Raw genomic sequence first — 26529 nt, forward strand, 5'->3', positions numbered from 1 at the left:
ATGGGTAGAAGACAAGGCCCTCGCATCAACTACCGCAATGGTAATCCGAAAATTCATCTGGGGATACATCATATCCCGTTTCGGATTACCACTGCGCATAATCACAGACAGTGGTACCAATTTTGCATCAGAAAATCTGCAAAAATGGTTGAAGGAGATGCACATCGACCATAGTTTCGCCTCCGTGGCACACCCACAGGCAAACGGACAAGTCGAAAGTGTTAACAAGCAGATCGTAGATGGTATAAAAGCACGACTGGGAACCGCATGAAGGGGGTGGGTTGACGAACTCCCAATCATTTTATGGGCTCACAGAACTATGCCGAAAACTAGCACAGGGGAAACGCCATTCAGCCTCGTTTACGGTTCCGAAGCAGTAATTCCGGCGGAAATGGGTCTCCTGTCACTGCGAATGCTAGCCATGGAAACACGAAACAACCCACATGGATCTCCCTGAAGAGAGACGTGAAAACGCGACCATCAACGAAGCCAGGTACAAATCAAATCTAAAAAAATATTATAATCCTCGAGTGCGCATATGCACTTTCGTACGAGGAGATTTCGTTCTACGAGACAACGAAGCCTTGAACGCTGAGAAGTCGGGGAAACTCGCGCCCAAATGGGAGGGACCATACATCATTAATGAAGTCATAGGAAAAGGCTCATATACCCTACTACGGCTTGATGGAACAGACGTTCCACGTACTTGGAACGCGCAACAATTGCGCAGATGCTATATGTAGCTGAACCATTCGTACTTAAACAACGTACAATGCTAACACAGTCCAACAGTCATTACTTGCATATGCATCGTAATTATCATATTTATTTACTTTGTATCCACTGGCCCCTGCGCCCTATCCAAATCAATACAAAGTTTTACTTCCATTACGTTCTTGTGTTTATTACAGAATGCATGTAATTCCTTTTGATAAGCGCAAAAACACTATGGTAACCCATTACAAGTCTCATGAACGGTCCACGGCCATAGGAACCGTGCACGGTCCAGCCCTACATTCACACATGAGGTTGGTACCATCTTTATTCGCCTTACCTAATCAAAATAAGTATACTTACGCAAAACATTATAATTCAAACATATCATATATTCAAACAAGTTACTTCTGCAGGAAGCACATTAACAAAATTTACATGTACAGGAGTGCATCAACAATACTTACAAAATGGGACATACATCCCAAACCTACAATTAATATGTTATAATAAACTACAAATCGAAAAACATTGCCAACACTTCAGCAGGGGTGTGCAATGCTTCACCATACCATTCCAAGGGGTGAGGGTCAACGATCAAATCGTCATTAGTCAAAACAGTCGCCATTCTACGAGCACCGACCGGGTTAGGACATCGACGATCAGTTAAGCGTTGCTCGTACACCATCCTACATCAATGTCTCCGGTCAGGAGGAAAAGCTTGCATCAGAGCATCTACTGGCAATAACACAACACCAGCAGCAGCATCCATCCTGGTAATGGAGGGGGCATTACCTTTATTACTCTTTAGCGATAAAATCCGACAAGGCACCGAATCGGGAAATTTTCCACTTCCTGCAGTTTTATCCGGTACTTGATCTTGGAGATGGACCATGGCCTCAGCAACATCAAGGGTCTTTAAGATATCAGAAACCTTCCCTAGACAATATTTGCAACTCATGTTGTATTTACCAAATCTTGCAAAAAGAAGTGATATATATAAAGGCTAAAACAGGCTGACAGGGATGACGAAAGCAGAATTAAAGAAAGTGTAAGAAATCATGATGATCAACGTCAGAACGCCACCTTCTGAATGGCGGTGTTACAGTAATCATGAATTTCATTAATGATCTCTGATAGTATCAAATGCTCACACACATCCCCATAAGCTACAGTCTACAAAAATATTATAATCGCAGTAAGAAGATGAACAGTCAAACACCTATTCGTCTTCTAGCAAACAGCACAACGAGTCCACGTCACCCTCAGCAACGTTGACGGTTAAATTAGCATACGTCGATAAAAGATCACTACGACTATATAAACCATATTCATCATACGCTAAAGATTCACCACAACGGGAGGTAGACACAATGCTACATCCTTGTCAACAACCTAATAGATTTTTTCCACACGGTTGCGCCATACAAGCTTGTACTTCTCGAAGCAAAAAGCACACACTTCATATATAGTCCAGTGCTCCACCTACTTGCATAGAAGCAAAACTGGACTGGGGGACTTGAAGGGGTATGGTCCCAAAAACCCTGCGCATGCGCATTGGACCATACCACAACCCTATCCCAAAACATCTTGAATAAAGACTCTGCGCGGCTGCGCAAGCGGTCCTAAACAGGATTTGGGAAGAAACAGTTTGAAGGCAAAGGGATATGATCTAGGAAACCCCGCGCGAGATCATATCATGGTCTTATAAGAACCCTGTGCGGATGCGCAGTGGTTATAAACAAAGATATAGAAGAAAACAATCTTCGATAAACGTGCACTGAAGAAAGGGTAAAACTAACATTCAACTAACACCCTTGCGTGGGCTCGCGTAAGGGAACAGTTAGACTTGAAGACAAAATCCTAAACATCTGCGCACGCCTGATGTCATGATTTAAACAAAAGTGTTCTTTCTGTTACAACAAAATGGACACGTGGCAAAAGCATAAAGGTTTACAGCTGTAGATCTTCTAGAAGGTTGTCAATGCTCATCGCGCACAACCACTTAGTTACAACTGAAAGGTGACGTGGCATAATCCTAGACGCTCATCTAAGTCACAACGATGGCATCAACTTGGAAAAGGGTCTACCCAAATCCACTTTCCATGTGGCGTCTCCCCAGCCGTTGATCACACTCACGATCCGTGTGGTTAAAGGTGGTTAAAGGTGACATTTATGATCGACGGACCAGATAATGACCGCTTACGGAAAGTGCCTTCTGTTACTATCTCCGTCAACAGATTTTCCCGCCCAAATCCAGCTATAAATAAGCAGGCCAAGTATGATCTCTCAAGTTACATTCACTTCACTTTCATTACTTATTCTTCTTCATCGAGATCTGTACTTATTCTCACGCCGGAGGGTGGTCACGGAGAGAACCCCAATTCTCCCCATGGCGAGTCTAACGGCTTTCTGTTTTGCAGAGACCACCGGAGAAGAAGCTCAGTTAAACCCCGAATCAAGCGAGGGGACTAACCCTTTTTATGAAGAACTAAACCCCTGGTCCGATTGATCCGGGTCATTCGAACTACTGTTTCTATCTGAACCACCGTGAACATCAGGTATGGTCTGGCTAAAGACCTTTAAACTTAGCACTCTCGGGAGGCAACCTGAGGATGTAGAGTGTGTATTTCGATTTGGTTTCATTGGTTTGTTGTGTTTTGAAAGGTTTATACAATTCCATCTTCACGGATGCATTGATGCAAGTGTGGGGATGTTTGGCAACATCCATAATGCTATATCAAAGGGTCCATGGAAGGTGTCTATTCTTGTTAGATCGCAACAGTTTCACCGTTACAGACACTCACTTGCTTTCTGATCAGGTGCATGTGTTCCTCTATCCTATCTTTTATGTGTTTTCGTGTATTTGGTGGTGTGAAACTTTGTTTCGTTTAGGGAATGTGTTTTAGTTAGTTATGTTAAGGGTTAACCGCTTATTGGTTTGTTTGGTTGGTATTCCCGGGTTAGTTTTTAAAGCACCATACATTGGGGAAAATATATCCCAAGTGTGTGGATGTGGGAACCCAGGAAAGGTTTGAGGATCAAAGCTTTGAAGAGGTTGAAAAGTGGCTAAAATCGATGAAATTGAAAAAAATGGAAATTTTAAAAATTTTAAAAAATTTTCATCGCCTTAGGTAAACTTATTGGACATGAAAACCTAAGGTTTCAATCACTAATGGGTTCCTTACCGGTAGTAGACTAAATTAGTCCCTTGTCATGGTTGTTCATTTAAGTTTCATGAGAGTATGTCTGACATAGGTTTAGAAAATGAGTTGAAAAGAGATGTCTATCTAGGGGTAACATGTTTTAAATTGCATATGCTACATGTCGGTATCCCTTTTTACCCTTTCTTGGCGAGATTTTGAGCCTGTAGAATTGATGGGATGATTTATATTATGAATTTGTTTGTTGAGTGCAGGCCACGTGTTATTCTGTGTTAGAACTTGTGAGATTTGATACATGTTGAGATTGTGGATTTGACATGTGCACGTATATGATAAAGGCATTAGGATTTCTCGTTACACCCCTCGTGTTTGTGTTTGTTATGTTACCACCACTTCCCTTAGTAGCCCTGTTGAGCCTATTTACCTTTCGTTTATCCACCCGATATGAATTGTGTAAGATCAACCGTGAATGACAATGTTATGAGTTTTGAAAGAAAGAGAGAAAAAAGAAAAAAAATATAAAAGAAGAAAAAAAGAGGAAAACAACAAAAAGAGAGTTTTGTGAATAATGTTTGTGTTGTTTGGGTACAAACCGACCCAAAGGTATGAGCCGTTGTGTTTGAATAAAGTTGTCGTGGTCTGTTTATTTGTTCGTTAGCCACATAAGAATAAAAAGCCATAAATTTCCCTACCTTAGCCTAAGCCTAAAACCTAAAAGTCCTTTTGATATGTGCCGTGTACATGATACACTGGAGGTGTGATTGTCATACAAGCTTATGATTGCAAGATTTCATGTTTGGTTTTTTAGAGAATTCATACAAGCACATTACATGCTAGTCCAAATATGAAACCGAGAGGAGAGTACTTTGTGAGGAGCATGTAGTATGTGTCTAATTGTAAACATTTTAGTTTTAGACAGACAATTCTTGAGTTTTAAAGTTGCTTGATTTGCATGTCAGACTCTCAATCTCGAATGTATTAGTCTATTTGACGGGTATGACTTAGGAGCTTCACATGTTGAATCGGTTAAGGGGTTTAGAGGTAATGTTACTATGGTGAGCAGTTTTAGTTGGTTTGCTTGAGGACAATCAAAGATAAGTGTGGGAATGTGATGTAGATGGTGAAACCCAAGCTTAAATGTGCTTATCTTGTGAGTTTTGTATGTGTTTTATGTGTTCACTTGCTTAGAATTAGTTAACTATGAGAAATTAGTGTTTTACAGGTTAAACACGTAAATCGGAGGAATTATGATGATTAAAGATGAAATTGGACCTTTTAGGGTATATTAGGGTTTGTTAAAGGAGGCAATCATTATCTCATCATCTAACTTTGACCTAAGGCATCCAAGAGCAAGAGGATTTGAGTTTTTCCACATCCAATCCATTATTCCTTCCACCGAATCATCAACCATGATCATGATCTCATCCGTTTATCGAACTTTTGGCGATTTCACTTGTGAGATGAGTTGCTAAACTTTCTTGGTTTCCTCCGGATGGAGGGTTTTTATAAGTTTGACAATATTATGTGGTTTTGACATTCGTTGTAACCGGTGATCTAAGCATTCGATACTTTTCACCGTTGTTTTAATTAGTTAATTGTAATCGATTGCATTTTATTTAAACCTTTAATTCTTGATCATTCAATTCACGAGATTTCTAGTAATCGGGATATATTTGCTATGGGATTAGGGTTGGTAGATGTAATTGGTAATCATTCGATAACCTCCCGTTACGTATTAACCGGAGTACTTAGTCGTTGATCATCACTTTTAATTAATTGAACTAAACACTTATGTCTATGTGAGTGTTTTGATTAAACGCATAATTGAATCTAACTTCAAAACCTGATATTCGGAGGAACCATTCTTCCTCCATGGATAAAAACTTTGTATTTTTAGTTCGTAATTAGTTAAACACAAATCCAAACCACAAGAATTTACTTTTCTGCTTTAGTTAATCAATACTTGACAATTATAACACTTTCCACAATCCTCCTCTGGTTCCATATCCGACCTATCCTATCTACATAGTTTAGTTGGTTTTTGCATGTTCTTAACGACAGGCATCAATCAACTAACTTGGGGGATCACAAGGTATGTTTAATTTTATCATCAGGTGATATCTTGAAACTTTGATATACAATCATAATTGAAATTCATGTTTGAATGTTGAATGTATGAGTGATGTTATGTTAAATCCATGTCTACGAGCAAACCCTAGTTGAAAGTTTAATGATTTAGTGATGAAAAACTATGAAATTGATGAACTCCCAAATATGTGTCAAGTGGGTTTTATATCATTGTGGTGAACACATAAATTTCAATGTTGAAATAGTGTAAAAATGATGTATGTTGCAAGTCTTGATGTTGGTTATGAATGCTAGGCATAAGGGCTTGAAATTTAATGATTTAAAACTTGGTTGAAAGTTGATTATGAACTAGATAGGAGATGTATAATAATCATGCCTACAAGGTGTTTGTTAAAATGCCTAAACGAACACTAATATGTTGAGATTTCGAAAAAAAATGCATAATTGAATAATATGGCGAATTACGTGTAATAGAAATGATATGAGTTCTAAACACGTTGTTGGTTGAACTCTATAGGCAAGGTGGTCGAATCTTCAAGCGGAAAAGTCGGAGCGGACGCACTTGAAGGATTAGCTTTGAAAGGTACGCAACTTGTTGTTTCATTATATTGTATAAATGAGCTAGTCATAATTATGTTAATGTTGTTATAGTGAAATGCATGAGTTTGGTATGTCACTGAAGTGATGGAATTCACTCGACAGCGAAACAGGTCAAAATAGATAATTAGAAATATTTGGTATGTCATTGAAGTGATGGATTTACTCGACAACCAAATGGGTTAAATAGATGTTTTAAACGATAGTGATTTGAAGTGACTCTAAGGACACACAATAATTCGGTAGAATGAATGTGTAAGCCGAGAAACAGACACGCTAAAATTTGATTTAGTGAACTCTTGGAATTGGGTCAAAATATAGAAACATGATTTCGTTCAATATTGATTAAATGTGCATGATTGAATTGTAGATAACAAGCATGATGTAAATGCGTGCGCAAACCATGTAATGGGAGCGAAAACGCTAATGTTTGACAAGCCGGGGAATGGGTAAAAATGACTAGAAATTACCTATACATTAAATTTAGAAGTCAATGAACAGTTTATATATAATATATTAAATTTTGAAGTCAACACATCACTAAGGAATGAAGAAATAGTTTTGGGTATTGATACCCACTTTTACCAAATCGGGTGTACTTTTGGTACTGATTCGGCACCGGTATTCACCGATTTTTACCCTCAAATACCGGTGTCGTACCAGTAACATCACTAAGGACTGAAGAAATAGTATCAGGTACCGGTACCGGTACCCACTTTTACCAAATCGGGTGTATTTTCGGTACCGGTTCGGCACCGGTATTCACCAATTTTTACCTTCAAATACCGGTGTCGGACCAGTACCGAACCGTACCGTACCAAGTATATTCGGTACCGGTACACACTTTTGGGGATTTCGGTAACAGTATTTTCGGTACCGGTTGGTACCGAGCTCATCAAATCCTGTAGCAATGCAAGTAATTGCACCGTTTAGATTACTTTTCATACACACAGTAAGTAAACTGTATTTCGTTTGAATGAGGTTTTATATACACAACTTATTTTGTTTTCTTTTTTATCTTTTTTGATGAGCAAATCGTATCAAATCCTGTAATCAAACCGGTATCGTATCGGTACCAAATTTACTATACCAAATCATTTTCGGAACTAATTTGATACCGTTTTCATAATCGTTACTTTCGGTTCGACACCGGTCTAGCACCATACCTGTATTTATTGATTTTTACCTTCAAACACCATACCGTATTGTACCGACCATCTTCGGTGTCGGTACCTAATTTCGATGATTTTTCGGATCGATGCTTTCGGTGCTGTTACCAATACCGAGCCCATCCATATTTTAACGTGTTAGCACCGTAATCACTAAATTGAAAACAACCGAATTTTCAACGTGTAGGACATGTGGGTCCTATTATTATATATTAGGTTATTTAAAATTGTTTTTTTAGGACGAAGTGACCATCCTTACCACGTCATTTTTATTTATGTTTTGATATTCGGTATCTGCTGCTAATATGCATTTTGCAGACATTAGGTCCCCACCGCAACGCGGGGGCAAAAAATCAACTAGTAATCATTAATAAACATGTAGTATGTTGCTAAAATGAAATGGTTCAAATAATGGCACAAAGGATTTATAAGCCGCCTACTTATAAATCAACTTTTGATGCGAATCGGGATGATAAACGGATCCGTAATTGTATTACGGTCGCGTAGAAACAAGAATCACATAATTCGGATAAGTAGGTCAAAAGTTATGCTATTTTGAAGTTGGAATTTGGTTAAAATTGATAGCTGGGCATTCGCAGCATCAAGAAGGAAAACCTTCTGCCGAAATCGAGTTGTCGCGTCGCGCGACACCACTTGGTAACACTATCGCGTCACGCGACTTATGTCGCGGCCCGCGAGAAAATGAGCCAAGCCTCTCGTGGCATGCGAGAGGCATAGTTGCTGGCAATTTATTTTATTTTGTTTGTTTGACTCGTGAAACTTGTTTTAACTTGTTATTAAACTATCGAAACTAACTTTTACGTTGGTTTTGATTATAGGTGAACGTTATGAGTCTCCGGATGAAGATCAAGCGAAGTATAGCAACCAAACACACAACTGAATGAAGCTTCCGCATTGTTCTAGTTTTGTTTTAAAAAAGTGAAATATATAAAACTTATAACATAATTTTTGAATGTTTTAAACATGTTTGAATGTTTGGATGAAAAAGTTTTTGTTTAGTCGAATTTTGATATAAAATGCGTACTTTAATAATATATTAACAATAAATTACAATGGGTCTTACAAGTTAGTAATCAGAGCTCAAGGTTATTGACAAGTGTGTTCGGTTCGAAGCTTGATCAAACATTCCGTAATAATTAATTATTTAAGTAGATTTTAACAAAACACTAGGAAAGGAATATGAGAAAATGAGCCAAGCCTCTCGCAGTGTGCGAGAGGCATAGTTGCTGGCAATTTTTTTTATTTTGTTTGTTTGACTCATGAAACTTGTTTTAACTTGTTATTAAACTATCGAAACTAACTTTTACGTTGGTTTTGATTATAGGTGAACGTTATGAGTCTTCGGATGAAGATCAAGCGAAGTATAGCAACCGAACACACAACTGAATGAAGCTTCCGCATTGTTCTAGTTTTGTTTTAAAAAAGTGAAATATGTAACACTTATAACATAGTTTTTGAATGTTTTAAACATGTTTTAATGTTTGGATGAAAAAGTTTTTGTTTAGTCGAATTTTGATATAAAATGCGTACTTTAATAATATATTAACAATAAATTACAATGGGTCTTACAAGTTAGTAATCAGAGCTCAAGGTTATTGACAAGTGTGTTCGGTTTGAAGCTTGATCAAACATTCGGTAAGAATTAATTATTTAAGTAGATTTTAACAAAACACTAGGAAAGGAATATGAATCTATGTGCATGGGAACAGTCTGTTAATACACTTTAACCCGGAAAGTGCACCAAACATGAATGGTTAAGCAAGTTACAAACTTGGCTAAACCAAAGTGAAGGATGCAAATGATAATGAAATGAAATGTTCAACAATTGATATAAACATTTCAGATTCAAGATGCCTGGTGGAGGAAATGATGATACGGTGTCGATAGTCACCGAACAAATGAAAGATGTAATTGCCGAAGAGGTTGGAAAAGCAATAGAAAATAGTTTATCCGGGTTTGTAGACAAGAATCAAAATACGATACTTGCGGTAGTTGATGAACGGATGAAAAGGAATACTTGGTGTATAGGTTTGAGAAAGCATTGTGGCCATTGATACAGAATGGTTTAAGAGATAGAGATAAGGAGAGAGAGAGATGTAGAAGAGAGAGAAAGAAAAATATAAATAAATTAGTTTTTTATTTTTAATTATAGGGGTAATTTGGTCATTTAACAAAACTTAACAACAGAATTCTAATTGTGTTAGAAATTTGGACTCAAATGGTTAAGAAAAATGGCTATAGGGACCCAGGGCGTTAAACATTTTGATTTTGGACTTAAATGGTTAAAACCACTAAAACACAGGGATTCAAAAAGTAATTTACCCTTTCTTGTTATTTTGTTATTTTCACGAGTGGTTTGAAAAACAAAGATTAAAAAATGATGTTTATAAAAAAACAAAACCTTAAAAAATAAGTTAACAAGTGAAGCAACTAAAAAATTGCACGAATGTAATAAACGAAAGGCAAAAAAAAATAACGAATTTTGAATAAACAAACGATTCAAATAAATAGAAGATTTGAAAAAGAAATAAATCATTCTAAAAAATGTTTGAAAAAAGAACGATCTTTTGCATACTTTTTATTAGAATGTTTCTTTTTTTCAAATCTTACATTTCTTTTGTTTTTTATACACGTCGTTTTGTAAAATTTAAATAATGAACGAACTAAAAAGTGAGTAGTTTATAAGTGTTTAAAAAATAAATGATTTAAAAAACTGGTATAAAATGAAATGTTTAAAAAAAACTTCAAAATACAAACGACTTTAAAAAGAACGATTTTCAAAAACAAATGGTTTAAAAAGAAACAATTTTAAAAATGATAGATGGTTTAAACAAAATGTAAAATAACAAATTATTTTCTAAAAATACTTTTATAAAAATAAATGGTTAATGAAAATACATATTTATTTGTATATTTAGAACGTATTTTGTTAAATAATAATCGTGAAAATAACAAAAAAAAATTAAGTAATTCATTAATAATCTGTGAAATATTAAAAGAACTTTGTAATTATTAAAAATAGTCCCTAAGGTATATAATGACCTAATTACTCTTACACTTAACTGCAAAAAAGTAACCAAGTTAGTGTAAGGGGCCAAAACCATTATAAAATGCAACCTCAGGGTCTGATATGTTAAAAGATTCCTTTTTAGGATGAAATGGTTGAACTGGTTAAACCACAGGAACCAAAACAACAATTTACTCTTGTATATTTGAATTTTGGTGTGAAACATATTAATGAATAATTTAATTTTAATTTATACAAATTAGGGTTAGTTAAGACCCGCCCGCGTGCAGCGCGGGTACATAGTAATCATTAAATGGATTAGTCCAAACGTTATATGATGCATTAACCATATGAAAACACACATTTCGACGTATCCAGTTGAACTCAGTGTAACCTGTATAAGCATTGTGATTGGATCAAAAGTAAAGTAAATCAAATTCATGTCGAACAATCATAACGTATTATATCTGACTCAACTCATACATAGAAAAGGTAACGGATATGAAGGAAAATATGCACCTGTAATCGAAAGGGATTAATTAGAGCTTTCGAAAAAGGGGAGAAAAATAAACCATAATTTGACTCCACTCAGTTCGAAATAAACTTTACGAAAGATACATAAAATAAACACGAAAACATATTATATATGACCTGAATCATTTCCCAAAAAAGTTTACGTCGAAATGTAGAACAACTTGAATTTATACCAAAACTTACATAAAAATATGCACGTTTAAATGGTTTCTTTAAACGAAAATGTATTATATTTGACCTTACTCGTCTATAAAAAAAGTTTACGTCGGAATGTAGAACAAATCATATTTATACATAACCGTACATAAAATATGCATGAAAAAATAGTTTTTAAGTAAAGAAAGTATAGGTGTAAAACAAAACAAAATTTTAGTAAAAAATTTAATAGGTTAAAAACGTTCGTAAAACCGTGTCAAGTAGCACCAATGCCATAACGACATCGACTCTCAACATCGTAAAAATAAAACAGATAAAATGGTAAAAATTACACTGAACGAAAAGCAGACTAAAACCGTTGAACCACGCACACCCGTTACAGTGTGTTAATGCGAAGAAATTAACCAGAAACGTAAAATGTAGAAAATAATAACTTAGTCGATCTAGGACTCGCCCGTTGCGGCGAACTTTTCAAAAGAGAAAAAAGGGACGCGTTGCGACAGGTCTGCCAAATATGAAAAAAAAAAATAGAACAAAAAACGTTAAACCTCACATGCACGCTACGACATGTTAACTCGCAAAATTTAGAACGAACGTAAAATGAAAAACTTGCGAAAGATAAAAAGCGTGGGGGGCCAAAGTTGTAAATAATAAAGTGTTGTATTAATTATAAAAGATGGAAAACTTCAGTTAAAAGTCAAAAATTAAAAGGGATTAAAATACAAAATATGAAATGTTTGGGTTAAAAATTAACTTTTTTTAAAGAACTCTCCAAGCTTAGGGTATAACTCCTGCAAAAAATAAAGTTGTTTAATAGATTTTGCTTCAAAATTAGTACCTTGAACTCGTTTTGTTTATTTTTGTGGGGACTATTCCAACATGAATTTCAACTCGGTAATGAAAAACATCCTAAATTATAAGAATAGATTGCATTTATGATTTTTTTTTCTTAATGTATTGGAATCATTTTGAAGATGTCAAATTCCTTTATTCACAAAACATTGCAAGCCTTATTTTACCTGGTTCCCTATTGTTGATGTTAGAGAAAACGGGGCTGACTAGACTGTGTTGAAGGCGGAATAAGGGAAAGTTGCTAAGAATGAAAAAGTTTATGCTAAAAATCAACATGGCTTTATTCTCTTTTCCTTTGATACATTTAGTTCCCTTGCTCCTGAAGCTATCGGTTTCCTGCAGAGCCGGTCGTTGCTTGAGGCCTAAATTTTCAAAGGGTCCGAAAGGTTTCTATAAGCTTTCAAATATATACTAAATTATATACTTAATATATGCATCCACTTAATATACAAAAAAATGTTGGGGGTAAATTGGAAAAACCATCTCAAATTAATGTAAAGGTCTCAAGTTAAAGCTTTGACTTCATCACAAGGTTTCATTTTTTTAATTCATTTTCCCAACCACAATTTTGGGCTTAATTTTTTTTGCCACCCCAAGCCTAAATTTTTTTAGAATTCTTAGAAACGGCTCTGGTTTTCTGGACATAGTACAGAGGGTCGAGTACAACAATTTCTCGATGTCAAGGACCAAAGTTTTGTTTTTGCTAGAATTTGATTTCTATTAAGATGGAGGTTATGACGCAGCTTGTTGCCCGTTTACCCGTAAATTTTCCATATCATATCAATGAAGGTTGATATAAAAATTAGTTATTTAAAACGAATGATATTTAACTGTAATGAATATCTTTTTTAGAATAAAGAAAAATTTGGAAGGTATAAGTAAAAATCACATATGATATGGAAAGATGTGTTTTTTCTTAGTGAATAACATCAATTATATTGCTACGTAATAAATCAATGGAAATATACTTTAGGATCCAATTTGGAAATAAGTAGAAAATATATGTTTGTTATTTTCTAGCTAGCTAATGTAGCAACATGCTTTAATGACCTTTACTTTAATATTAATTTGTTTTCTAATACAAACGTATATACCAACTAAAACTTGTCATACATACAGGTTTAAACTATTTTCTTAATATATTTTTGAACACACTCATTTATTATGTTTGAATAGCAAGATTGTACTTTTTATTCTAATAGTACATATGTCATGTCTGATAGAGAAGTATAACAACCTTGAAACAAACTAAACAATGTTGTACTCATTCTTGTCTAATAGAGAAGTATAACAACCTTGAAACAAAGTAACGATCTTAAGGAATTCCTAGTCGCGTCAATCTCATTTTCGGAGTTCTTGAAATATAAAACATCGTATTCAGTTATGCGAATTACTAGCAAATCAATTTAAAAACCTTGTACGGTCACAACAAGGTAACTGAACAATTCTTTGTATGGGGTTTTCTTCTGTATTATGTAATTCATGATATATCCTACTATTTTAATTCAAATTTGCCTTTCAAGATAAAAAAGTGATTGTGCTTATTATCTTCGAGACACCCACACCTAGTTTTTGCATTAGTTCCCATGCAAATCACCCATGACTCTAATAAGTTTTATACTTTAAATATGACGTGTCCACACTTAGGTCGCCCGAGGCAATCCCGTGATAGGCCATCAGGTTCACTTGGTTCGCGTGATACACCATCGCAAGTGGTACTATCACAAGTGGTCCTATCAGGACCGACTGGTGGATGGTTTGTTCACCAAGTACCTCATGTTGGTTGGATTTGAACGTTTACAAACGGTGTTGTGACTATTGCAATTTAAAAAAAAAAAAAAAAAAAAAAAAAAAAAAAAAAAACTAGTATTAAGCGGCTGTAAACGAGCCTAGTCGAGCCGAGCTAGACCCAGCTCGAGCTCGAATTTCAAATCGAGCTGAGATTTGAGGCTCGAGCTCGACTCAATTAGAATTCGAGCTAGCTCGGCTCGACTCAATTTAGCTCGAACTAACAAAAACCGCAATATTTACTACTAAAAAAACCTTTAAAAATGAATTTCTTCAGACTAAGGGCCATAATTGTCATTTAATTTAACCATATGGCTAAATATGCAAGTATAAATAGTTAATTCAGTTATCACATTGTCTTTACCTTCTTTTATAGGGGAGATACTCCCTTAGATTTTGTTTTCTAAGCGATGTGGGACAAAAAAATGAAGGATGTAAAACCTTATCGAGCCAGCTCACGAGCCGAGCCAGGCCAAGCTCGAGCTCGACTTGTTTACAAACCGAGCCGAGCCGCCTCGTTTACAACCGAGCCAATTTCGAGTCGAGCTTTCTTCGAGCTTTTTTCGAGCGAGTTTCGAGCGAGCTGCAAGCCACGAGTTTTATGAACACCCCTAACAACCCCCCCCCCCCAGAAATCGTGCCAAGTAGCATCGCCGCCAACGACCACCAACACCGAAAAAGTTCGTTAAACATAATAAATAAAAAACGAAAAAAAATAAAACCGAACAAAAAGTAGACGTAAAAATGTCGAACCATCTGTGTGTTAATGTGCAAAAATTAGACCAAAATGTAAAACACAACGCGGCTATTGAACCACCTACGCATATTGTGGCATGACTCAAAAAATTAAACCGAAACGTAAAACGAAAAATTTGTAAAAGATAAAAAGTTTATGTGACCAAAGTTAAAAGTAAAAAAGTGTTGAGGTTAAATGTAAAAGATAAAAACTATAAGATTAAAAAAAAGTAAGATACAACCTACAAAGTATGAGATACAAACCATAATGCATAATCAACTTATAATTAGGTTATATGGTAGAGGGGTTCTACGTAGACCGATTAGCCACGGACATTGCATGTTTGTGCACTTCTCATAAAACTAAATGGAGTCTTCTAGGTATGCATGGTAGCATCTACAATTTTTTTAGAGGTGTTGTCTAACGAGTTTGCGATACCAGTTTATGAGAGTTGGTGTCAAATGATTTATGGATTTGACATGCGTACTTTGGTGTTCCCGGTTCAGAACTAAGACATCAATCCTCATTATTTAATGAAATTCATTGAACTGCACCGAGGTTTCTGTGTGTGGTATTTACACGGCTTGGTGGGTTCTATAAAAGCCTTTTGATATCTAATCTACAACAAAGAAAAGAACTTTAAGAAGTTTCAGGAATCGGCGAGAAAAGATGTCAAGCGAGTATTGGGAGTTTTAAAAGGTAGAATCGACAACACGTACCGTTAGGTAGACCAAAACAAAGAGTGTGGTGTACACGACTCTCGTATTGCACAATATGATAAAAAAAGGATAACGGAAACACAATATCACCACACTACGTGATTGACCCTTTACTGAGGTAGATGTTCCCGATATTATTTTGGAGTTGCCGGATGAAAAAAAGACATTTTTGACTTCAATATAATCTTGTGGAACACATTGGTAGACAACAAAATCTGAACATTCCCGATTCTGATGACGAGTAGTTTAAATTTCAATTTGCAGGTTTTATTTTTTTATTGCTCTCTTTTTATCTAATGAAACTAGGTTTTAACCCCGCGCGCGTTGCAAGGCGTTAAACCGAATTCTATTTTGTTAGACAGCGGGACTTCACGCCTGCTTTTGTTACTATCGTACGGTTTGTCGCAAGACATAATTTGTGTTAGTGCATTACATGCCCCAGATTTAGTGGTAGTACGGCGGCAAGCCTAGTGAACCAAGACTTGGCACTGGGGAAGAAAACCCAGAGATGCGGTGTCGCGGGAATTTGGTTTGCATCGGTTCTGATTCGTTGCAATAGCGGTCCATTACCGGTCTGAAAACAGTAGTTCATAAATAAGACAAAGCAGCTCAAATATAATTAATTTTATAATCCGCCACTACTTGTTCAAAATAGTAATAACATATATAACATACTTTATTCGAGTAGATGAAATCAAGAGAGGCAAACCAATTTTTGGGCGGTAACATCGAATCTTTCACTTTAATGATGACTTTTCCACTTTTTTTTTCTTTGGAACCAATATGTTAATCCCATTTAGGTGGGATTTGACTCTGTTGCCGCATGAATGACACTTTCGCTGCAAGGTTGATACAAAAATATAAAAATCTGAGTTAGTTAGACTTTAGTCAAACAACGAACATATTATATTAAAATTTTAAAACCGGAAAAGGTGATCTTACATATGAATATTTCGATGGTAAACTTCTTCAACGTCCATATAGACGACATTTAATTTTTCAGGAATTGTACGCTGATCATTGCTTGTCTACAGATATTGGTCAAGCGAAGACTGACCCTAGCATTCTGGGCAGTAATACTGACTGTGTTCCAGATATCAATTGAGTTAAATTGTTAAAAATTCATGAATCAAAAGGCTGGGGGTGTGGCCCTACGGGCTTTATAGTTTCATGTCAGATCCACAAGAGGGTTTAAATTGCATGCAATGGTTTAAACCCCCTATTAAACAAAATAAAAAAAAACAACATATTTGATTGGTTGATGGTTTAAAGCCCACCCGCACACACCCTTTAGCGTTCGTTAGCGTGCTGGCATGCCATCAATGGTGCCCCCTCTTTGGCGGGCAGGGGGTGGCTAAGGGGCGCAATGAAGCGCTAACAAAGGTGATGTGGCCAGAGGCGGTATACCACAGTACCACACCCCCTGGCCTAAATATGAAAAATCACAAATCTAAATTTAAAGTGAACAAAAGATAATTCATACATGAGATATTTTTAATTGGTACGGATTTATTGTTGTCTGTTGTCACAATTATCATTACACTCATCTAATAATGTCAAGAAGCCCAGTTCAAAATTTGGTATTAGCTTAAAAACTTCCAGTTATATGCTTGAATTTAGTCCTTCCAGTAGATTCTAGTCCTGCCAAGAGAAGAAGAATAATTCAATCAATTTAAACAACCGTGCGGCATTAGAGAAAATGCCTGAAAGCATCCTTTCATAATGTTTATAAACAAAAATCCACCCATTACAACCATTACAAAATTCAAAAAATAGGACACAGTTAATTATTAATTAAATTATTTGTTACAACAGAACAATTCAATCAACTGAAGCAACCGTGCAGCATTTAAGAAAAGCCTGAAACCATCCATTCATAATGCTGTAGAAACAAAAATCCACCCATTACAACCATTACAAACTTCAAAGATAGGAATCAATTAACTAAATTAACGGTGAACAACATCGTTAAACGAATAACGCAAGTGTTCTAAAAATATCCTAACCATAGGAGAAATAACCAGGCTGAATTAAAACTACCTCAAGCCCTCAAACACAATGTATTTTGACCCGTGTCAGAACAGCGCAAGCTGAATTTCTCACTGGACCAGTTTTATTCAGCGAGTGTTGGACCTACCCGTTGTGGTAGTCGCCACCATCGTTCAAGCATGTGGAAACGCCACCACCATCGCTGTTAGGGTTCGCGGCGAAACCTTAATCTCGACGCAGGAGTTGGCTTTGCTTCCATCGCCTTCAGCCTCATGAATCGCACCTAGTTATGAAGTCTGAACATCCATCGCCGAAACTTGTCATGGTATGCGAGACCTAGGATTTTGTAAATTGGCATAGGAAACTGATAGAGCTGGAGGTCAAAGGAACATACCTGTATGATATCGTCTAAGGGATGCGGTTACATTTTACGTGGCCAATCTGCCGGCAGAATGTAACAGTACCCGTTTGTGGATGGCTTTCCAACATCATGGGTTCATACATGACGCCTTCATCCCTCATAAACGGGACGCGGGGGAGGGAATGCTTTTGGTTTCGTAAGATTCTCAGGGGTGGAAGATGTCGGGGAATGGGAGAAGAGGCTTTCCGATACGACCAAGCTAAGCTTAGTGTCAACGTGGCCAGATTTACGTTTTACGGTAAACAACCGGAGGTCTATTACCTACGGACCAAACTAAACAACCAGAAGACTCAAACAGCTCAACCGGAAGCTACTCGCAGGGGTTTTAATAACCAGACGGGTTCCAAGGGGGTGTGGGGTAAAAATGTCACCGTGTCGGAGCAAGAGGTGGGAAGGGTGCAGGATAAGAATGCCATCACCATTCAGTCGCCTGATGATTATGAGGTAAAGAAGAAGTGGGAATTCCGTTCATTGGTAGGGAACTTATGGGTTCGATTCTTTGGAGAATCTGGGACAGTTGTTAAATAATGTCAAGTTTAATGGGGCGGCGGTTAGATTCCTGGGAGGGTTAACGTTCCCAACCAGGGAGATAGCTAACGCGTTTCTGCAAGACGAGACGGATTTTTAGGCTTCCATGTTTCACAGACTCTATGTTTGGGAAGGAGGCACCGTGCTTTTCGAAAGACTGGCCTGGATTCGTGTCATAGGGATTCCGCTTTGCTTGTGGGATAAACAGGTAACTGACTGCATCGCCAAGAGAGTTGGAAAGCTGGTAAAAGGCTCAACGACGAGCATCAGTCTGACTTCCAATCGACGGGGGTAGAAGTTGAGGAGGCATGTGTTTTGGGAAACCAAGTCTCCTCTCGGGGAGGTGCATGGCAGAAATCATAATTACCCAGAGCATGGGGGAGAAAAAGTGTATGCTAGTGTGGAGCATGAGGGCGTCAGTGGAGATCCCAAGGTCGCTACTGACCTACGCAGGGACCCACCTATAGACGAAGGGCAAGAGTCAAGGGATGAGTTGTTGTTCAATGATTTTGGGTCTGGTATAAGCCTAAATGTGGAGAAAAGTAATAATGGAAGCCTGTTGGACCTAAACATAAACCCTGGGGACCCCTTTGGATTAGATGACATAATACGGGACACATCAAAAGTGATGACAAGGAGAAAAAAGAAGAAGCAACAGGCGAAGTCAATTAATCATGACCCTGGGATTCCGGTTCCTTCCATTGACGCGAATCAACGACTGTCAGACACGATGCCGGCTGAAGAACATCGCTCGAACATGGACAATCAGCAGGTAGCGGTTAAGGATGAGAGTGCAGACAATGGGGGTTGTCGGATAGAGAAAGAGGCTAGGGAAACTATTCGCTTTGGTGAAGCTGTAGGGGTAAGGCTGACTGGGTTCGACAACCATGTTCTCAAGATGGTAAGGGGCGAGAAGGAGACAGTTAGTTCGTTATGAATTTTTTAACTCTCAATTTGAAGGGTGCCGGTGGGATTGATAAGTGTGCGAATTAAAAAGGGAGAATAGGATCGATTTTCTGGTGATGCAAGAATCATAGATGGCTGGCCTCTCAACTCTGTTCTGATCGAATTTTTGGGGTCCTTCTCTGGTGGAGTCGGAGGCTGTGGACTGAAATGGCAGATCGGGTGGGTTGATATCTTTGTGGGATCCTAATGTGTTCTCCAAAATTTCGGTTCGGAAAGGTCAGTATTTTATTCTCATTGTTGGGCATTTGGTTAAAACCGGAGACCTGTTTAATGTTCTAAATATTTATGCCCCAAATAATATTGCTTTGAAAAGAGAGGTTGGACTGAAGTTTTGGGTCTTCTGGATGAATATCCCGGGATGTGGGTTTCCATGGGAGATTATAACGATGTTAGGAGTGAAGACGAGAGGATGAACTCTGTTTTCAACAATAACTGGGCGTCTCGGTTTTGATAATTTTATAGTGGAAGCGGGGTTCTTGGAATATAGTATGCAGGGCAGAAAATTCACTTATATGTCCGAAAATGGTGTGAAGTTGAGTAAGCTGGATCGGGGTTTCGTAAATGTCGATTTCATGTCTAAGTGGCCGACTGCGTCCTTAATAGCACTGCCTAGGGGGTTGTCCGACCACTGCCCGGTCTTACTTAGATGTGATTGTCTTGATTTCGGTCCTTCGGCGTTTAAGTTTTACAATTCCTGGATTGGGGCTGAGGGTTTAGATAGGTGTGTGGACGAGGTCCTAGCAGCCAATAAGGGTTTAGACGGGGTGTGAGAGGGTTTGCTGCCCTCTTAAAAAGTCTCAAACACGCCATAAAAAGATGGAGGTCGAAGGAGACGGAATCCGAGCAGTATCTTATGAAGAAATGTGAACAACGTATAGAAGGCCTAGAAAAATTAGCTGAAAGCCGCAGCTTGCAGCCTTTCGAACGGGAACAAAGGGCTGCATTGAGGCTGCAATTGAAATCGCTTCATGTTAAAAAGGCCAAAGACTTGCAACAAAAGGCGCTGGTAAACTGGATCCGCGATGGAGACGAAAAGCTCTCTTCAATAATGGGAGAAACCGCATTAATGGGCTGCATATTGAAGGGGATTGGGTCTTTGATCCAGTTCAGCTTAAAGATTCGATAAAACGGGACTTCGAGAAACTGTTTGCATACCTATGAGGAGAAGTCCGTCTTTTACCAACTGGGGCCTAAAAAGATTGACGGATGCCCAAGCTTCGGTTCTTATTGCACCATTCTCTGAAGTGGAAGTTCGCAATGCTTTATGGAGTTGTGATGGAGGGAATGCGCCGGGGTCGGATGGTTTTACCATAAAGTTTTTTAAGCACCGCTGGGATAAGCTGAAACCTTGCATTTTGTCATTGCTGGACGATTTCCACAGTAACAGGAGCTTTCCAGTAGGGTGCAATGCTTCATTCATCGCCCTTCTTCCAAAAGTAGTAGACCCACAAGGTTTATCGGACTTCCGTTCCATATCCTTAATCGGCTCCCTCTACAAAATCATAGCAAAAGTTTTAGCGACTCGTCTGAAGCCGGTGCTAGGTAATCTTATCTCTGCTTCTCAGCCGGCTTTTGTAGGTGAAAGAAATATTTTAGACGGCCCTCTGGTGGTTAACGAAGTTGTATCTTGGGCAAAGAAGGCTAAGAAAAAGGTCTTGATTTTAAAAGTCGACTTTGCCAAAGCGTACAATACCTTGAATTGGAAATTCCTGTTGAAGGTTTTGGATTGTATGGGGTTTCCGAGTACTTGGGTTAATTGGATAGCGGGTTGTCTAAAGTCCGTAAGGGGCTCAGTTTTGGTTAATGGTTCCCCGACTGAGGAATTTGCTTTCAAAAGAGGTCTAAGGCAGGGCGACCCCCTCTCGCCATCTCTGTTCATTATAGCTATGGAAGTCCTTGATATGCTTATGAACCGGGCTGAGGAAACAAGGCTGATTTCAGGCCTGAACCTCCACAATAATGGCCCGGTTTTAAGTTTTAACTCATCTCAGCTATGCAGACGATGTGATATTTTTATGCGACTGGTCGAAGCAAAACATTCTAAATTTTAGCAGGTTTGTGAGGTGCTTTAGCTTGTTAACTGGGCTGAATGTTAACCGCCATAAGAGCAAAGTTATGGGTATAGGGGTCGAAGATGGGGATATAAGCGAGGCGGCCAATATATTGAAGTGTGGGGTAGGGTTGTTCCCTTTTGTTTATCTTGGGCTCCCCAACGGAGCTAACATGAAACGCATAAGCACGTGGCAACCGGTGATCAAAAAATTTCAAAATAAGCTTAATGCTTGGAAAGCTAAGACCCTTTCATTTGCGGGTCGGGTAACTTTGGCCAAGGCTGTTTTGGTCAGCCTCCCGTCTTATTTCTTAGGGGTGTTCTGGGCACCGCAAGCTGTGATTAAAACTCTTGAAGGCATGAGAAGATCTTTCGTGTGGGGTCAAGTGGGTAGCAGGAACAAGATGGCATGGATACGTTGGGGGAAATTGCTAAGGGCGAAAAAGCGTGGGGGTCTTGGGATAGGTGGGCTAGATGAATTCAATATTGCCATGTTGTCCAAATGGTGGTGGAGAATTCGGGATAATCCTACACATCTTTGGGCTCGGGTGGTGGTAGCTATACATGGCCCTCTAAATGGAAATAAACCAGTTCCGGTTAAAAAGTCTATACCGGGTTGGTCGAAAAGCATAGCAGAAACATATGGATACCTCGGAAAGAAGGGTATTTATTAGAGGGGGGCAATCTTGACCCAAAGCCTTCCAAGTGGGTCAGTTTGGGTTGCTTTTAAAATTATATGGGTTGGTTTTGGTAAGATATTTTAACTAAATGGGTCACAATGGGTCACTTGAAATTCCATCTTGTTATTTTCGAGTGAAAGCGGGTCGACAACATTAAAGAAATGTGTCGATGTGGGTTAGTGTCTTAAAGAAACGGGGTAGGTTTCAGATCGGAATGGGTTCAGTTCAAATTGAGTTTCGGACCGAGACAGGTTTTGGCACGACGCAAGTTTTGGATCGGAACGGGGTCGGTTCGGGTCGGGTTTCGGGCAGACGCGGGTTTCTGCATGGGACGGGCTTCGGATCGCAACGGGTTTTGGGCCGACACGAGTTTCCGCACGAGACGAGTTTCAGGTAGTTTCGTACCGTTTCGACGGTACAGCGTACCGTTTCGACGCGAACCGTTTCAACCCGTACCGTTTCGACGCGAACCGTTTCCACCAGTACCGTTTCGATGGGAACCGTTTCGACCAGTACCGTTTTGAATTGTACCGTTTCGAATGGAACCGTTTCGACCCGGAATAATCAAAATCCTAGTCCCCAGCAAAATTACAGCAACTTCGAGTCGCAGTAACCATGGTTGTAAAACAAGGTTTCCAAGGCCGAGTACTCCCCGAGTAGTCGCTACAAGGTAGGCTGCCGAGGCGACTTTCTCTAACGCCGCCTAATTACTCGGAATCGATCAAACACGGTCAAACTCGGACAAAATCAGATCTAGTAGGTCAATTCGGACCGATTTTGACTTAAAAATAATAAAACATAATTTATATGACTTTCATATTAAATAATAAATATCATTTTCACGTATTTTGTTATAAATATTAGTAAATTTATGTTATTAGACATATATTTAATTTCCGAAAACTAATTTCTTTATAATTTAACATGTCCGAGTATTCCCCGAGTACTCTCCGCCTATGTCGAGTACTCTCAACTCCCTGGTCGACCGACTAGGGAGCGCCTAGCGACTTTTGCAACCATGGCAGTAACAGTTCAGAAACGATAATACCCATAATTCCATAACCATATACAAGATTTACATTAATCGCCTAATTCTATAATAATCATTTCTTTTCCGGAGAGAACTAACAAAAGAAAGAACATGTCACAAGTGGACAGGTGAAGTAAAAACAAAAGTTGTAAAAACAGAAGTACATAAATTTCCCGTTGATGTACAATCACTTAAAAAAAACATTTTTTAACCAACCTGACCCGACCCAAAACCCGTTTTGACCCGAACCCGTTCTGACCCGAACCAAAACAACCTTTTTTTAATTGACCCGTTTTGACCCGAACCCGTTTCGACCAGAACCCGTTTTGACCCATGACCTGACCCGACCCGTTTGCCAGGTCTAGTATTTATGTGTCGGAGAAATTGAAAGTGCAAGTGGGGGATGGTAGAGGTACTGTTTTCTGGCATGACAACTGGGTCGGGCAAGGTGCTCTAAAGCGGTTATTTCCTAACGTTTATAAGCTTTCAGGTAACAAAGAAACTGGGTCTACAATCTTTGGAAGGGGGAATGGGCAAAGAACCCTCGCTCTGTGGTCGAATGGCGTGAAACTGGGGAGTTAATGCATTTGCTTCAGCAGGTCATGTTAAAGGGAGGAAAGGATGTGTGGGAGTGGGATAATGATACAGGGGATAATTTCTCTACAAAAAGCCTAAGAAATGAAATTATGTTCAAAGCCACAGTTCCGAGCGACATTGGTTATTTCAAATGGAACTCATGGGCGCCGTTGAAGGTCAATTTTTTGGTGTGGCGGGCTGAGCTAGGAAGAGTGGCGGCTAAGGTGAACCTTGCTAATCGAGGCATCCATCTCCAGAACCGGACGTGTAGTCGATGTGGGATCGGCGACGAGTCATCTGATCCTTTTTTTGTCTCTTGCTTGTGGGCGAAGGTTGTTTTGGTGGAATGTGGTGAGATGGCTCAAGATACCGGTTGATTGTGATTGGAACTCGCTGAATCAGATGCTGATCAAATTCAAATTAAAATAGCATATATCAAACAAATTAACAGTGAAAACAAGAATTTAGCAAAATTTACTTTATAATTTTCAACAGTTATCATATAGCCCTCTCAATTTTAATTAAACTAAGCAAGGCCTATACTAAAATTGCTAACAGAAGCAAACAAATAAACATACAAACTCAAACTAAGTTCTCGATTTTTTAAGATTCTAATGATCCAAAACTCAATCCAAATACCAGAAAAGAAACCGAATGAATCTTAAATGATGATTATCAAATCAGTACCAGAACCTCCCGCTAGACTGTTATGGCGGTGGTGATTGCAGGCTAGATAAACAGCGGAGGTTTCAAAAGCTAGGAATCCATATGATGAGTTGACGGTGGGTTGAAATCCAGATCTGAGTTAGCCTACAAAAAACAGATGTTGCATGTAAACGATCTATGGAATTTCCTGGTCATCTGTTGTACCGGAAAAGACCACCGCTGTGCGTCGGAACCCTGGTTATCATCGGCATCGCCTATAGCCACCACAAACGGCGAAGAAGGGCTGAGATGGAGGGTTGGCCGGGTTTTTATCTCTTCTCTTTCTCTCTGCGTTGCGGGGCGGCTTGGTGATCGTGACCGGTCACCGGCACTCTCTTCTGTCTGTGATCTTTTTCTCTTGTTCTGGAAACCAAAAACGCTTTTGGTGAAAAGTGAAAACTTGATAAGATGGGTAAAAAGTTGGAAGTCATCAACACGTGGATGGCCCAAGTGGAAAGCCAGGATACAAATACTATTTATTTAGCGAGGCTACAGGACGTGGTGATGATACTCATAAGTATTGTTACCTTTTATGTCAGTGTTATGTTACCCACCTTTAATCTATCATTCAAAAAATACTCTAAGGGTGTGGTAATGATACAAATCAAATCATTATCCCCTTATTTATTTTAATTCATCTTTGTCTAAAAAAGAAAATGATTTCTTGGAAAAATGGAAAGAAGGACCATGGTTGCCATAGTTTAATCCATTCAAACCATGGTGGATATTGTAAGAGTGGTGTAGCATTTCCATTCATGTTACTACGTGACGAATCATGACCCACACACCCTTTAGCCTTAGTGAATTAATAGATAGTATAAGGCTATATGGTGTGGTTATGACCCTTATGGTCTCCATGACCCTAACGCCATGTCACTCACTTTTAACCATCAATCAAAACCACTACCCTAAGGGTGTGGTCATGACCCAAACCACTATTCTCTTATTTTAATTTATGTTTTGTGAAAAACGAAAAGGAAATATTGAAAAAGGAAAGGAGGCTCATGGTTGTTATGGTTTAATCCATGCCAACCATGGTGGATGAAGTAAGGGAATGGTGTAGCAATTCATTGATGGTCCTATATGACGATTGATGACCCAGCCATGCCCCCACACCCTTTAGCCTAAGGCTCTAGGGTCTGGTTATGACCCTTATGATCACCATGACACTCCACATAGATGTCATATCATCCCTCTTTAATCCTCTATTCAAAACCACTACCGTAAAGGTGTAGTCATGACCCAAACAACAATACCCTTTATTTTTTTAATTTATTTTTGTCTTAAAATTATCAAATGAGAGGGTCGTGGTAATCATGGTTTAATCCATGAGAACCACCATCAATCAAGGAGTGGGTGGTGTACCATTTAGTTAATGGTCCTACGTGTAAATAATATTCCAATCGATGGCCACCACACCCCATAGTCTAAGTGAAAACTTTATAAGAAGGGTAAAAAAGTTAGACTACAGGATGTGGAGGAGGCAAGTCCTTAGAAGATGCCCCTCTACATCATCGCCACTTCAACATCTAAGGCGGATGCCCTCCAAGAATGGACCACGGGGATGAAGGATGGGCCTCCTCCCATTTTTATTTATTTTTTTTTTAAAGTCAACATATTTTTAATATTTAATAAGTTATAAAATAAAATCATTAAGAGTTAATTGCCTGAATAGTTCATGTGGTTTGCCATTTTTCACCTTTAGTCACCACCTTTTCAAAATAGCATTTATAGTTCATGTGGTTTAACAAACTGTAACTCGGATAGTCCCTCTAATGGATGGGCATTAAATAATTCTGTTAAGTGGGTGTAAAAATTACAAAAATACCCTTGGTCCATTTCTCTCTCTATCAGACACGTATCTCTCTTTCTACTCTCCATCTCTTTTAAAAAGCCACCACCACAACCACCTCCACCTCCACCACTGCCATCACCACTTAGCCACCACCACTATCACCACTGGCACAAACACCCTCCACCACAACCACCACCGCCGCCATCATCACTGTTATGGGTGAAATTCTGAGCCCATATCCTGA

The 26529-nt window shown here is 38.5% G+C and overlaps 1 long non-coding RNA gene across 1 annotated transcript; it reads right to left on the reverse strand.

Moving 5' to 3' along the window:
* Positions 1-16316: 16316 nt before the first annotated feature.
* Positions 16317-24929, reverse strand: LOC110921131. The gene is made up of 3 exons (XR_002582201.2): positions 24473-24929; positions 16488-17186; positions 16317-16384 (listed from the first exon to the last, which is right to left on the reverse strand). It is a non-coding gene; the product is annotated as an uncharacterized LOC110921131 (long non-coding RNA).
* Positions 24930-26529: the final 1600 nt, after the last annotated feature.

Source organism: Helianthus annuus, chromosome 17 (genome assembly GCF_002127325.2).
Source record: "Helianthus annuus cultivar XRQ/B chromosome 17, HanXRQr2.0-SUNRISE, whole genome shotgun sequence".
NCBI lineage: Eukaryota > Viridiplantae > Streptophyta > Magnoliopsida > Asterales > Asteraceae > Helianthus > Helianthus annuus.